The sequence below is a fragment of the Pinus tabuliformis genome, chromosome 9, assembly GCF_031772625.1.
Source record: "Pinus tabuliformis cultivar Carrire ecotype Pingquan chromosome 9, CPIR1, whole genome shotgun sequence".
NCBI classification, from domain to species: domain Eukaryota; kingdom Viridiplantae; phylum Streptophyta; class Pinopsida; order Pinales; family Pinaceae; genus Pinus; species Pinus tabuliformis.
The window spans coordinates 84,705,016-84,719,961 of NC_142307.1; positions in this window are offsets into that span (position 1 = coordinate 84,705,016).

Below are 14,946 nucleotides of genomic sequence, written 5' to 3' on the forward strand. Positions count from 1 at the left end.
AGGAAGCTCAAGCGAAGGCGAAGTGCATGATCTTAGACGGGGTCAAGGATCATGTGATCTCACATATTGCTGAAAAGGAAACAACAAGAGAATTGTGGGAGGCCTTGACCACCTTATATGAGGGAACTTCCGTCCAATGGAAGATGTTGCTTGAGAAATAGCTGAGACAGTATCAAATGCAGAAGGGAGAAGAAATTGATCCCTTCCCTCTCAGGGTGCAAGGGATTCGCGATCAGCTGACTTCCATGGGGTCTACACCAAATCCTAAGTTCATGATCAGGAAGCTAAGAGACCTTTTTCCAGTGCATCTTGGGCAGGGCTCCTCTCCCTAGTTGGGAGGAGATGTGGGCATCTCTTCGATAGGAAGAGATCAGGGGGTTAACTAAGGCAGGAAGTAGCAATAAAGGAGTTAGATTCAAGGAGGACGAGGAGGATGTAACTCTCGCATCAGTGGGATAGCCAGGGCAGCAAAAGAGGAAAAAGAAAGACATAACCAAAGTCAGATGCTTCAGGTATGGGGAACTGGGACATTTCGCCACTCAGTGCCCTGGGAAGAAGGGCAAGGAAAAGAAGTCTGACTCAAAGGCTGCTCCAACGAAAGCTGACAAAGAGGATGATGACGAGGATTGTGCCATGAATGCTCATGCACCTTTGGAGAAGAGGTGGTATGACATCGAGTTGTAGTCAGGAGGACTACACAAGAGAAAAATCCTTGAGGTGCTCAAAATCTTAGATCACATACGAGTACAGGAGCCCTTAATGACAGTAGCAGATTGACAGAAGTCAGTTGGTACAAGGGATAATGGAGCAACAGTGGCAGAGCTAGAGTGCCAGAGTTTGAAGCAGCATAGTGGAGGTTGCAGCAGTGCGAGAGGCACAGAGCATATTGCGGCAGCGCAATAGTAGCAACGGGTCGGCACAAATTAGCAGCAGAGGTAGCTTCAGCATCACTAGGTATCCAGACTGACCAGTATGCCAGATTTTGGGTGCCTTTTTCAGTTGCTTACTTCTCAACAACTGAGTTGCAGTGTAGCAATTAACAGTGGCAGTGTTATGGGTAGCAGGATGCAGCTTATTGAGAGGGAGTTGTAGTACAGATGCAGCAGTGGCAGTGGCAGTGTCATGGGCGGTAGTATAGGGTGCAGCGGTGCACTGGATGAAGGGCAGCAGGCCAAGCATCAGCATCACAGAGGACTGATGTCGTGGATCAGTGTGATACTTATGTTGAGAAGTATTGTTAGAGCACATTCCTCGCTAAAAGGAAGTGTTGATTTTGGGTAGCATCGAATGTGCTCTAGCTCCGAAATTTTGTAGAGAGGCTAGAATACATAAGATCTCCAAGACCCAGAAATCGTTTAGAGAAATTTCACCCAAATTGTGAGTTATTAAAATAATTAATATTTTAATGGGGTTCTGTTGAACCCCCGAAAATCGGGACTATAACAAGGGGGATACCCGCCCGGTCCGGACCTTGGTTGGCAGCTCCTTATCCGTTTGGTATAGCGGGTCCGACTAGGGATATGGGACCAGTTTCCCAATCTATGAGTGTGTGTGTGTAGAATTTGATGTTCCTGATTTAACAGTTCCTAATTAAGATATTCTAATTCTAATTTTAATCTAGTTCTATGCTATTGTAATTTAATAAGAAGCAACATCTAAGTCTATACTAACCCGGGATGTAATTCTTCTATTATGCGATTTAGAAAGATTTCAGAAAACAACTAGTAATAAAGATCATTCAGCTATTATAAGAAAAGAAATCAATAAGGATGAGCCACTTCGCATAAGAAGTTAGACGAAATAGTTGTGAAAAACATATCGCATAATGAGCTATTCATACATTAAGCATAAATAAATAGTTATCACCGTACAAAAGTGCCAAATGATAACTCAGGCATTTATGCAATAATACATAAACAACTAAAAATTGTATATCACTTTAACACATAAGCAGCAATGGTCAAGAGATAAAAGTACCATTTATGACTAGTCCTACTCATGAGCTTCAAGCGACAATGATTTATCTCTCCTTGCTCTAACATCTACTAAGAGTACAAAAGTGCAACATCAGTAGCAGATATCAAATGCAAACATCAACAAATCCTGTTCCATTTATTCACCAAAACCTCCTCTGAGAGTGCAAAAGTGCAAGTTCTGAGGACAAGTTTTTGATAAGGGTTTAAATACTACTAACTAAATAAATTAATTACACATATTCAGGATACGGTTTTAAATGACTGCCCTTTTTCTAAGCAAAAATAAAACAAAACTATTTCTAAAAATTAAATCTAATATCTAACTATTTCTGCATTTGCTCCTTAATGTTGCAAGCATTCAGTATTTGCCTAGAGTCGGTTGACTGTCTTCCACTTTTGGTTGAACTAAGAAAACAGAATTGGTAAGAGCTGGCACCATCTTTCCAGCAAAATCGATGATATACTTGAGAGTCATCTTCTGACTATGTGGCTTTACCGCATATGCCCAGTAATAATCCAAGTTCAACTTGATTAACCCTTGAATTGCTTCTACCTTTTCTTTAGCTTTCTGTTTCCATTTTATTTTATGATTGCTTTCTTGTAATTTTCAGGCTTACAAGGGACTGAGCAGTTAGAGGCTTTCCTTCTCGAACAATTTTCTCAGTGATGTGCGATTTAGGCGCTAATCGCGCATCGGAAACTACCTCTATTCTTTGATCCACGCTTCTCTAATGCATTTTTCACCTTTCGTGCCTCTTCATATTTATCGGGTATAAAGCTTCAAAATTTGTAAAAATAATGACCTCGTGAGCTCTTGACCCTGAGCATTAAACTGCCTGTTGATATCAACATCGTTCAGTACTCATTCAACCATGGTTGTATATGAAAGATCTGTAATGGATGGCTCAGCAGCATTCTGTGAATCTGCGGCTCTGTTGCATGCGGTATTTGTTTATGAGGGCGTCTTTTCTCTGTCTTTGAACATTGGAGCTTTACCCTTTTTCCTCATAGCTTCTTGCACATTGCTTTGTGTAACTTTTGTTTTTCGTTCCTGCAGTTCACAGGTGAGGAGAGAGTAATGATAATAAATAATGACAGGAAAGCTTTAAATGCTACGGATATGCAAAAACATGCCACCTGACGTGAACTGGCTCTTTGAAAACACAAAATCATATCTTATTAACAACTGGCATATAACTCATTAATTATCATTAAAGCGCGTATCCAGTTCTTGGTTTATGGAAAACTTTTTCTTGAATATTGAGCCAGGAAAATCTGCGATGGAATGTTTCTGCGATCTGCATCGCAGTATCGCATTTCGTTGTATCGCATTACCGCAATTTCATTGTGCTGCGTTATCGCAAGATCGCAGATCGCTTAATCGTTAAATCGTTATGTGTCTTTTATGCAATTTTGCGAGATGCGATATGCGATATCGCATATCGACGATTTTTTAAGGTTTTCCAACGTGAGTGTTTCTTAATGCATGCGATGTGATGGAGTTCGCGTCGCAATCTCGCATTTTACCATTTTGACTCATAAGAAAATGTCCTATCATTCTTTGCGCGATGCAATGTTTCTTAAGGAGTAACATATATGAGCACTAATTTTTTTTTGAATTTTTTAACTAAGGGTCCCCACTTACATAGTGTTATTGCTAATACTAAATAAGGAGGGGGGTTGTTGGTGGCCACAACAATTGGCGATTCACTTGGAAGAACCAGTTATCTCTGTTATTCTATTGAATTTTCTAAACTTCCAAAACAGAAAATTTTTCAGAAAATTAAACTTTATTATGGAAAGATAAAGTACATTATGCTCTAACCTGTCAATGATATTTTGTTTCAACTATTTTCCACTTTGATTATTTGCTTCCTCAGGCTAGTCCTTGTATTTACATCAGTCATTACTTGGTCTTGTAAAGATAAAACAAAGTCTTCTCTGTAAACCAATTTTAAATATGCTCATTTGTCGTAGGTAGAGCCTCTGCTGCCAGCAGGCGTTTATAGCCTCGACAGGGTTACCTGTTACCCAGCAATGATCCTGTATCCTACTTAAGGCAGCCTACAACTTTCAAAGAAAAATCCATATCCACACTTATTGCTTTGATTTTCTTTTTTTACTCTTAAAGAACAATGTCTTGGTTTGGTAGCCAAATTATGACACAGTCATTCACTTGATTTATAACTTTGCTGAACAAGCTGGCTCGTGATGAGACCCCTTGTCTTTTGATTGCAACAATATTGAGTCATTGCCCTGTTGTGGTGTACAGTATTGGCAAAGTCAGCAAGTTATAATATATGTGATTATGATAAGCCGGCTCGTGATGAGACCTCTTATTCTTCAAGATAAAGTGTATCCTTGGGTTGTTCCTCCGAAATTTGTGATTTCCTTAGCAGGGAGGAAGTCATTGTTTCCTTAAGATAGCTCTGGATGACAATAATAGAGTTTTTGGAAACAGTTGTTCTACAGAGAATCTTTATTTTGTTATTGATACCTTTCATTGTACTAAGATAAAACAATTTCTTCACTAAAGGTTGTTTTCATCAAACTTTATAAAGTTGAAACTAGTATCATATCTAGGCTAGAGTCTTTAACTGTATCTATCAATAATAAAGATCAATTTTCCAAAAGATTTGCTATTTATACAAGCGAAAAGTTCAAAATCTGAAAGAGAATTGGTGTCTTTTTCGTAAATGCCTAATGTAACTACTCACAACTGGTTTTATTATGAAAAAAAAACACTACTTTACAAAAATAGAAGAATAATCTTCTATGGAAAATATTTCTTGAGAATTTGTCCGTTAACAGGCAAAGAGTCTCTTTTACCTGCTAAATCCTGTAACACAAACGTTGATGGACCTATGACTTCTACAATTTGAAAAGGACCAAGCCACATTCTTTGAAATTTTGTATGTTTGCCTTTCTCTTCATGAGCCTTGTCCCACTTTAAAACTAAATCTCCCATCTGAAAATCTTCTCTGGTCATTATGTTTGAATCAAAAGAGGATTTTACTAGTGCTTGATGATGAGCATGCATTTTCCTAGCCTGTTCTCATTGTTCTTCTAATTTGATTATTTCCATTTGTCTTAGCTGTAAGGAGGAAGTGGGTACTTCATCAATGTATTGAACTAGAGACAAAGAGGGAATTGCTAAATGAGTCGGAAGAACCACTTCTTTCCCATAAACCAAATTAAAGGGAGAAGTGCCGATAGAAGCTTTTTGCGTTATTCGGTCTGCCCATAAAGCATATATCAAAGCCTTGTGCCAATTCTTATGATTTTGGTCAACTGTTCTTTTGATAATCCTGATTAGGTTTTTATTTGTGGACTCAGCTAACCCATTGCCTTGTGGGTAATAATTGGTCGAATATTTAAGTTTGAATCCTCTTTTAAGTGCAAATTCAGTCATTGAATTTCCAGAAAAGTATGATGCATTATCAAACATTAAAGCGGAAGGCAATCCAAACCTGGTGATTATAAATTGATCTATGAACTCAATGATATTTTCAGCATTAGCCGTCTTGAGTGGAACTGCTTCTACCCACTTAGTAAAATAATCTGTTGCTGTGAGGATGTATCTATGCTGCTTAGAAGAGTGAGGAACGATCTCACCTATTATGTCCAATCCCCACTGACTGAAAGGTTGGTCAATGTTAACCGGTTGTAGTGGCAAGGATGGCTTCTTTTGTCTTCCAGCAGTAGTTTGGCAGACTTGACATTTCCTCACGTAACTGTGCGAGTCTTTAAATAACGTGGGCCAGTAATATCCTGCGCGCAAGATTTTATGTGCAGTAGCATCTCCAGCATAGTGTCCGCCTGCCGGCCCATCGTGGAGTTCCTGCAAAACTTTTTTAGCTTCAGATTTCTCAAGACACCTAAGAAGAACAAAATCATAATTTATTCTAAAAAGAATATCATTTATGAGCTGATATTGTTTGGCTTTCAACCTTAGAGCTCTTTTCTTAGTATGGTCGAGGTGTGAAGGAGCATACCCATTCTTAAGATAATAAATGATATCAGCGTATAATGACTCTGCATCGTTTAGGCTTACCTCGCACATTTGTACCTCTGCAGATGGAATTTCAGAAATTTGCGATGCTCCAGCCAGCATTTTGCAAAAGCCTTGACCTCTTACAATGTTTGCTGGTTTAATCTCAATGTCATATTCCTGTAAGGCAGTAACCCAATTGGCCCTTTTCTCACCCACATCCTTCTGTACTAGAAGATTCCTTACCGCTGGAAACGGTACTATAATTTTAGTATGGGTTTTGAGCAAAAAGGTCTGAAGTATTTGATCGCTTTGAAAACAGCATAAGCCTGTTTCTCCACGTTTGAATAATTTAATTCAGCACCCTGTAAATTTGAGCTGAAAAAAGCAATTGGGGCTTCCGCTTTTTCTTGATTTGCTTGAGTGAGTATCGCAGCATATGACCTATCTGAGGCAAATGTATATAAAATAAAAAGCTCTGAAAAATTCGGAGTTGCTAACGATGGAGCATTAATAATAGCTTGTTTGATCAAGTTGAATGCTTCATGTTCATCTTGGCCCCATTTAAAATTTGAGTTCTTTTTAATCATGGCTTGCAAAGGAGAGACGATTCGTGAAAAATCTGGAACGAATCTCTTTACAAAGTTGATCTGACCAAGGAAAGATTGCATGGCTTTTTTGTTATGAGGTAAGGATATTTCAGAAATCTCTTTGATTCTGTCGGAATCGATGTGAATACCAGATTTTGACACTATGAATCCTAGAAGTTTCCCTTCACTTAATGCGAAAAAAGATTTCTTTGGGTTAAGTGAAATTCCATACCTTAAACACCGTTGGAAGATTTGCTTCAAATCTTTAAGATGGTCGCTTCGTTTCTTGGAATATACTGTTATATCATCCAAATAAATTACTACAGATTTATTGACTAAACCTTTGCATGCGATGTCCATGGCTCTCTGAAATGTGGCACCAGCAGTAATCAAACCAAATGGCATCTTTCGATATGCGTATGTGCCCCATTTAGTTCTGAATGTGGTTTTCAATTGATCATCAGGATGTACCAACACTTGATTGTATCCTGAAAATCCATCCAAGAAAGACATTAATTCTGAGCCCGCCACTGCCTGCAATATCTGTTCCATAGGTGGTAAAGGAAAATTATCTTTTTGACAGGCCTTGTTAAGGTTTCGAAAGTCAATGCAAATCCTAATATCTCTGTTTTTCTTTCTAACAGGTACCATATTGGAGACCCATTTGGAATGTCTGACGGGAAAGATTATTCTGGCTTTCAATAACTTATTGAGCTCAGTTTTTATCTGATTTTCTAAATTGGGATGGATCTTTCTCAGCTTTTGTTGGATAGGTTTTTCATTATCGATCATGGGAATAGTATGTTGGATGATGGAAGTGTCGTATGTTTTCAGCTCATCATAATTCCAGGCAAAAACATTTTTATATTGTCTCAAAAGACGAATATACGCTAATTTTTCTTCAGGGGTTAGGCCGAGACCTAGATTAATGTTTTGTGGTTTGGCATCGGTTCCTAGGTTTACTAATTCGTAGTTCAAGGTTGAACTTTGGAGTTTTGAATTGGTAGACCTTTTAAACCGATCCTTCAAATCGTACAAGTCTTCTAACTTGACTACCAACTTAGGTATAGCATTGTTAGTGCTATCTTGTTGCAATTGTCGATCATGTTGGTCTTCGTCAATTATTTGATTGGAGTAGGATCCTTCAGATGTGAGGAAATTTACAATATCAGGATCGTCATTGAATACTCTCCAATTTGTGATGTTATCAGGAATGGATGGTCTAAAGATTAATTCTATTGAGAATCTATCTGGACTAAAATCTTCTGAAGGAATAAGCTTAGAAGCTACGTTAGCCAAAAGGTCTGCACTTGCGTTTTGGAGTCTGGGGATTGAAGAGATATTAAATGCTATGAAATGCTCAGTCAGATCTTGAACTAAGGATTGATAATGTTTTAAATGACCTGATAAGCAATGTATAGTGTTACGTACCTGCCTAACCACAATCTCAGAGTCTCCGAAAACTTGAAGGTACTTGACGTCTAACCCAATTGCTTTGTACAACCCTTGGACCAAAGCCTCATATTCTGCTGTATTGTTGGTGCAATCAAATTCGAGTCTGCATGTTAGCATGATTTTATCTCCTTCTGGACTAATCAAAACGCATCCTGCTCCTGCTCCTTCGTTAGATCTAGAACCATCAAAAAATAATTTCCAAAACAAAGATTTATTTACAGGACTATCTAAAAAATTGATACATTTCGAACTATCAGTTCGAGAAAAAATTTCGACTTGGGACAAAACAGTGTTCTAAATAGGGTGACGCATGAGCATTGAAATTGCCGAGGAAAGAATCTACCGATTAATTGCCAATAATGCTACTGTTATATGCTACTGGTTCATTTCCCCCCTAGCTCCGTTACTATGTATTTCTGGTGTAATTCTCGTTCAACTTTTATTTGATTCGGTTTACCGTTGTAGGGCAGCCACATGTGCGACCAGTCAGTTGCGAAGTATCCATGAAGTTTTTCTGACCAATCCCTGCTAAGAATTAAGCCATAGAATTCTGGAATATCAGCAACTAAAATGTCAATAACTTGACATACCTTTGGGTTAGATGACAGCCTTATGGTTACTTGATTTAGTTCACCAATCATTTCGACTTGAGATCGATCTAGCTGAACTATGCGCACAGCGGATTTCTGCGGCTGAACGTTTAACTTGACACATATGGACTTTGGTAAAATATTGGATGAAGCACCAGAATCTACCAAACAATTGTGCACATTTTTATTGAAAATTTCATAAGGAGAAACGGGGGAGTATGAGATCTCGATCTTCCTCCAATTAGAGCGATGTCATTTGGATCAATCTTATTGATCGCGTTAGTTGGAGGTCTTCCCATGTTATGAGAAGCTTGAGAAAGTACAGTGGCAGGCAAAGGTGCAACTGGCACAGCATGTAATTCTTTCATCATTATCTTCTGTTGATGCTTTAACTTGCTCAGTTCGTAAAGGGTGATGTTGGCCCTAGTCTTTTTCATATCTTCTATAATATTGTACTCCATTTCATCCGACACGATCAGTGTTTTAGATGGAGTTGATTCATCTGTTTGGACTGGGTTGGTTTGAGTCGCTTTAGATGTCGTTTTCTTTGTTGCGACTTTATCCTTTATTGCAGAGCTTGCGCTCTTTGGCTTAGGGATAGTTTGGGGAGGATCAAGCTGATTTTTGCTTCGTGTGCTAACTAGGAATACTTCTTGATCTTCTTCTTGTGGGAGGATGAAATCCCACATTCCTTGTAATTCCACAACTTCTTCTTCATCAGTCTGCCCTTCAGTGGCAATTTCCTCTTCCTCTTCTTCGGATTCAGCATTTGAAATAGCATTGGGTGGCTTTGAATCCGTTGAAGGGCCTCTTTTAAAAGCTCTATAGGGCTTTTTTGAAGAAGTTTCTGCTACTTGCTTTTTGATGTCAACCATTTCATTGGACATGGTCTTTAAAACTTTCTACAATCCTTCCAAATCGAATGGATCTTTTGCTTGTTTCTTCTTGGAGTCTTCCTTGAAGGTGACTTTCTTGGATTTACGTTCCTCTATCGTGGATTTCTTTTCCAGGGCTATTATACGTTTCTCTACTGCTATTGCTTCTTTCATGTTTTCGGCTAAGGTTGTTTTATTAGCCCTGTCCACGAAGATTGCTATGTTTGATGGTAGAGCGGTGATATACCATTCACTTCGTACTTCTTCGCTGGGCTGGGAAGCAGTAGGAATTTTGTTTAGGATTTTATTGAAACGTAAATTGAAATCTTTTATAGGCTCTCAAGATTCGGCCCTAAGGTTGGATAGGTCGTTGATTAACGTTGCCGTAGACTTGTCATCACCAAACTTGGTCAGGAATTGTTGTTCCTTGCAGAGTATAAGGAAAGAGTCGAACAACAGCATCTTCATTAGTAACCCCATTAAGATTAATGGATAGCATAAAGTTGTTTATGTGCTCTTCTGCTAGCATGCCTGCCTCGGGATTAAATTTAGGCAGCCATTTCTCAGCATGGGTCGGTATTTGACTCAAGGGTGCAGGCATTAAGACTGCCCCAGGGTTATTCCATGGAGACTGGGCCATTGTTGTACTACTAACAGTGGAAAGTGCAGAAGATGATCCCTGTGGTTGGGAAGATAAGGATACTATGATTGTAGATGATTGAGGAAGAGTGGTGGGGGTTCCAGTGGACGGATGGACGATGATATGAAGTGGTGGAGTGGATGGTTGACTTCACGGTGAAGAAGTTGAGATGGATGATGTCGACGAAAGAGTCTCACTGTCGGACTCTTTAGGTGATTTCCTAGCTCTTTTCCTGGTGGGAAGAGGTAATTCGGTTGGCTGAACGCCAAACTTTTCACTCTTTAGCCTGGTCAGGGGATGAGCAGGGTTATATTGCGAAGTCACGCTGCCTTGAGATTTATCAGACCTTTGAGGAGAAATGGAAAATCGTTGAAGTTTTTGAATCAGAGTTTCGACTTCAGGAAGTTCAACGGTAGATTGTTCTGAAATGTCAAGGTTTGTAGCAGCGGTTGATACTCGAGCGACTTCTAATTCTGGATTTAAGTGTAACGGAGAAGTCGGGGGAGATGGTGAGGGCGATTTACTCTCAGAATGGTATTCAGATTTAGATTTACTTGCCATTCATAGTTCAGGCCCTCCTTCTAGCGCCAAATATGTTGAAGCCCCAAAAATCGGGTCTATAACAAGGGGGATACCCGCCCGGTCCGGACCTTAGTTGGCAGCTCCTTATCCGTTTGGTATAGCGGGTCCGACTAGGGATATGGGACCAGTTTCCCAATCTATGGGTGTGTGTGTGTAGAATTTGATGTTCCTGATTTAACAGTTCCTAATTAAGATATTCTAATTCTAATTTTAATCTAATTCTATGCTATTGTAATCTAATAAGCAGCAACATCTAAGTCTATACTAACCCGGGATGTAATTCTTCTATTATGCGATTTAGAAAGATTTCAAATAACAACTAGTAATAAAAATCATTCAGCTATTATAAGAAAGGAAATCAATAAGGATGAACCACTTCGCATAAGAAGTTAGACGAAACAGTTGTGAAAAACATATCGCATAATGAGCTATTCATACATTAAGCATAAATAAATAGCTATCACTGTACAAAAGTGTCAAATGATAACTCAAGCATTCATGCAATAATACATAAACAACTAAAAACTGTATATCACTTTAACACATAAGCAGCAATGGTCAAGAGATAAAAGTACCATTTATGACTAGTCCTACTCATGAGCTTCAAGAAACAATGATTTATCTCTCCTTGCTCTAACATCCACTGAGAGTACAGAAGTGCAACATCAGTAGCAGATATCAAATGCAAACATCAACAAATCTTGTTCCATTTATTCACCAAAACCTCCTCTAAGGGTGTAAAAGTGCATGTTCTAAGAACAAGTTTTTGATAAATTTCTGGACCCTTCTCTAAATGCATGAGAAGGGTTTAAATACTACTAACTAAATAACTTAATTACACAGATTCAGGATACGGTTTTAAATGACCGCCCTTTTTCTAAGCAAAAATAAAACAAAACTATTTCTAAAAATTAAATCTAATATCTAACTATTTCTGCATTTGCTCCTTAATGTTGCAAGCATTCAGTATTTGCCTAGAGTCGGCTGACTGTCTTCTGCTTTTGGTTGAACTAAGCAAACAGAATTAGTAAGAGCTGGCACCATCTTTCCAGCAAAATCGGTGATATACTTGAGAGTCATCTTCTGACTATGTGGCTTTACCGCGTATGCCCAGTAATAATCCAAGTTCAACTTGGTTAACCCTTGAATTGCTTCTACCTTTTCTTTAGCTTTCTGTTTCCATTTTATTTTATCATTGCTTTCTTGTAATTTTTGGGCTTACAGGTGGCTAAGCAGTTAGAGGCTTTCGTTCTCGAACAATTTTCTAAGCGCTAGGCGCAATCGGAAACTGCCTCCGTTCTTTGATCCGAGCTTCTCTGATGCGTTTTTCGCCTTTCGTGCCTCTTCATCTTTATCAGGTATAAAGCTTCAAAATTTGTAAAAATAATGACCTCGTGAGCTCTTGACCCTGAGCATTAAACTGCCTATTGATATCAGCATCGTTCAGTACTCATTCAACCATGGTTGTATATGAAAGATCTGTAATGGATGGCTCAGCAACATTCTGTGAATCTGCGGCTCTGTTGCATTCGGTATCTGTTTACGAGGGCATCTTTTCTCTGTCTTTAAACATTGGAGCTCTACCCTTTTTCCTCATAGCTTCCTGCACATTTCTTTGTGTAACTTTTGTTTTTCGTTCCTGCAGTTCACAGGTGAGGAGAGAGTAATGATAATAAATAACGACAGGAAAGCTTTAAATGCTACGGATATGCAAAAACATGCCACCTGACGTGAACTGGCTCTTTGAAAACACAAAATCATATCTTATTAACAACTGGCATATAACTCATTAATTATCATTAAAGCGCGTATCCAGTTCTTGGTTTATAGAAAACTTTTTCTTGAATATTGAGCCAGGAAAATCTGCGATGGAATGTTTTTGCGATCTGCATCGCAATATCGCATTTCGCTGTATTGCATTACCGCAATTTCGTTGTGTCGCGCTATCGCAAGATCGCAGATCGCAGTATCGCAAGATCGCAGATCGCTTAATTGTTAAATCGTTATGTGTCTTTATGCAATTTTGCGAGATCCGATATGCAATATCGCATATCGGTGATTTTTTAAGGTTTTCCAACATGAGTGTTTCTTAATGCATGCGATGCGATGGAGTTCGCGTCGCAATCTCGTATTTTACCATTTTGACTCATAAGAAAATGTCCTATCATTCTTTGCGCGATGCGATGTTTCTTAAGGAGTAACATATATGAGCACTAATTTTTTTTTTTTTTTTTAACTAAGGGTCCCCACTTACATAGTGTTATTGCTAATACTAAATAAGGATGGGGGTTGTTGGTGGCTACAACAGGTTCCTAAGTCTAAACTTAGGAAAATAAAAATATTAATGGGTGTTAATAAAAGTATGGGTGAGAAGCTTCTAAGAGATGAGGATCAAGTCTGTTTTAATCTTAGCCGTTGATTAGGGACTTAATCTCGATCATTGTTTCATCAACAGGAAAAGTATAAGAGGAGGCTTAAGGGTCACTTAGAGATACACCAAGATGATCAGTTAGTTTGATTTTTCTGGGGTGAGGTTTGATGAGAAAATTGAATAGGTGATCTGAGTTACAGTGAGGGGTAAAAGCAGATATTTGGATTGGAAAGGAGTTAAGAGCCAAAGAGTACTAGGCAGAGAGGTAGCAGTAGCATTAGAGAGGCAGCGCAAAGGCCTGCGCAGTCCAAGAAGGGGCTCACACAATGCTGATGCAGGCCAAGAGGGTCTCTTGCAGTGGCAGTGCAAGATATTCGTCAGAAGTTCAAGATTTTGCTGGAGAAGTGAGGTTCTAAGCCGGGAAGGATGAACAACAGTCTTCCTCTAGGAAATCGATCCAGCAGAAGGCGTGACGCAGTCTCCTAGAGGCAAGACGCTGGCCCAAGCAGTGATTGCGCTGGGATTTCACAGTGTTTGTCGGAGTCAGGTCACTCAGTGGATCAGTTATGACTTGGAGAACGAGGTAAAACCTTGTATGTATTTCTTGCTGCCAATATTTCTCTGAAAGGTTAGCCGGTGTGAGAGGCAACCTGTTGTACTCAGATTTTGCTTGCTTAATAATACAAACCCTTTATCTGCTGCATCGGTTTTACCACATTGGGTTTTTTCGGGGACGTGTTGTCCAAAAATAACGGTGTCCCTTATGTGTTTGTCTCATATATTTTCAGTTTATGATCTATATGTCAGATTAGTCTGCAGTAGTGTTTTTCATCACTGTTTATAAATAACTTGTTGAATGTAATAACAAGTAGGAGATGATAAACCAATGATTGCAGTAGGATTTCTAATATGTAGATTCAGAAATTTTCACGGTTGTCCCTAGAGGGTGTGACGTTGGGTTGACGCAGTGACTGCATAGAGGCAACCAGTTGTAGTTCATTCAGTAGCTGGATCAGCCAGTATTTTGAGTGACAATGTGAGGTAACCTCATTTATCTCTCTGTTAGTGATATTCTTTATAATTGGATTGTTTGGGAGGCATCCAGAGATTGTATTCAAAAATTACTACTGCATAACAATAAAACCCTCAGAGTTGTTGCACCGGTTTTCCTGCATTGGGTTTTTCCAGGAACATTTCTCCAAAAATAGCTGTGTAAATGTGTTGCATCTCTTTCTTGTTCAATTTCTTGTTTCTGCTTATAATTTAAATGGTGTAGAGTGTAGTGTATTAGTTTCAATATTTATTTTAGGAAACAATAAGTAACTTGATTCAGAAATTAGCAAGTAGGAGAAAACTAATCAGTTGTTGCAGTAGAAATTTGGGCATCCAAATTTTCACGTGGTATCAAAGCTGCAGGTGAAACAAGAGAACAGTGTTGGAAGATTCTAGCGCTGAAGGAGAAAGGGAGTTCGAAATTCCTGCAAAGACAACAATTTGAATCCCCGGAGGGTTTGCACAGTTCAAACCAGAAGGGCTAGATTTTTGTGGTAAACCTCTCTTTGAGTGATTCAATAGAGAGGTAGGATTTTCAAATCGAAATACGTCAGCGGCGGAGGGAGCAGTGCAGCAAGAGCTTCATTGAAGAGGGGTTTTCTAGTGGGACCCAAATTTCTGCTGGCAGTTGCTAGGCAGAAAGACGTCAGAAGGAAGGAGAGACACTTGAGGGAATTTCTTCCTCAGAGAATTCGTAGCCAGGGAATTCAAATTCTCATTTGTTGAGCAGCAGTAGGAGAGAGGAGGTCATTCGAATTTTTCAATGTGGCAGAGATGGCAGCCAATGGATTGAGAGATCAAGATTGGTTGGATGGTGCATCCA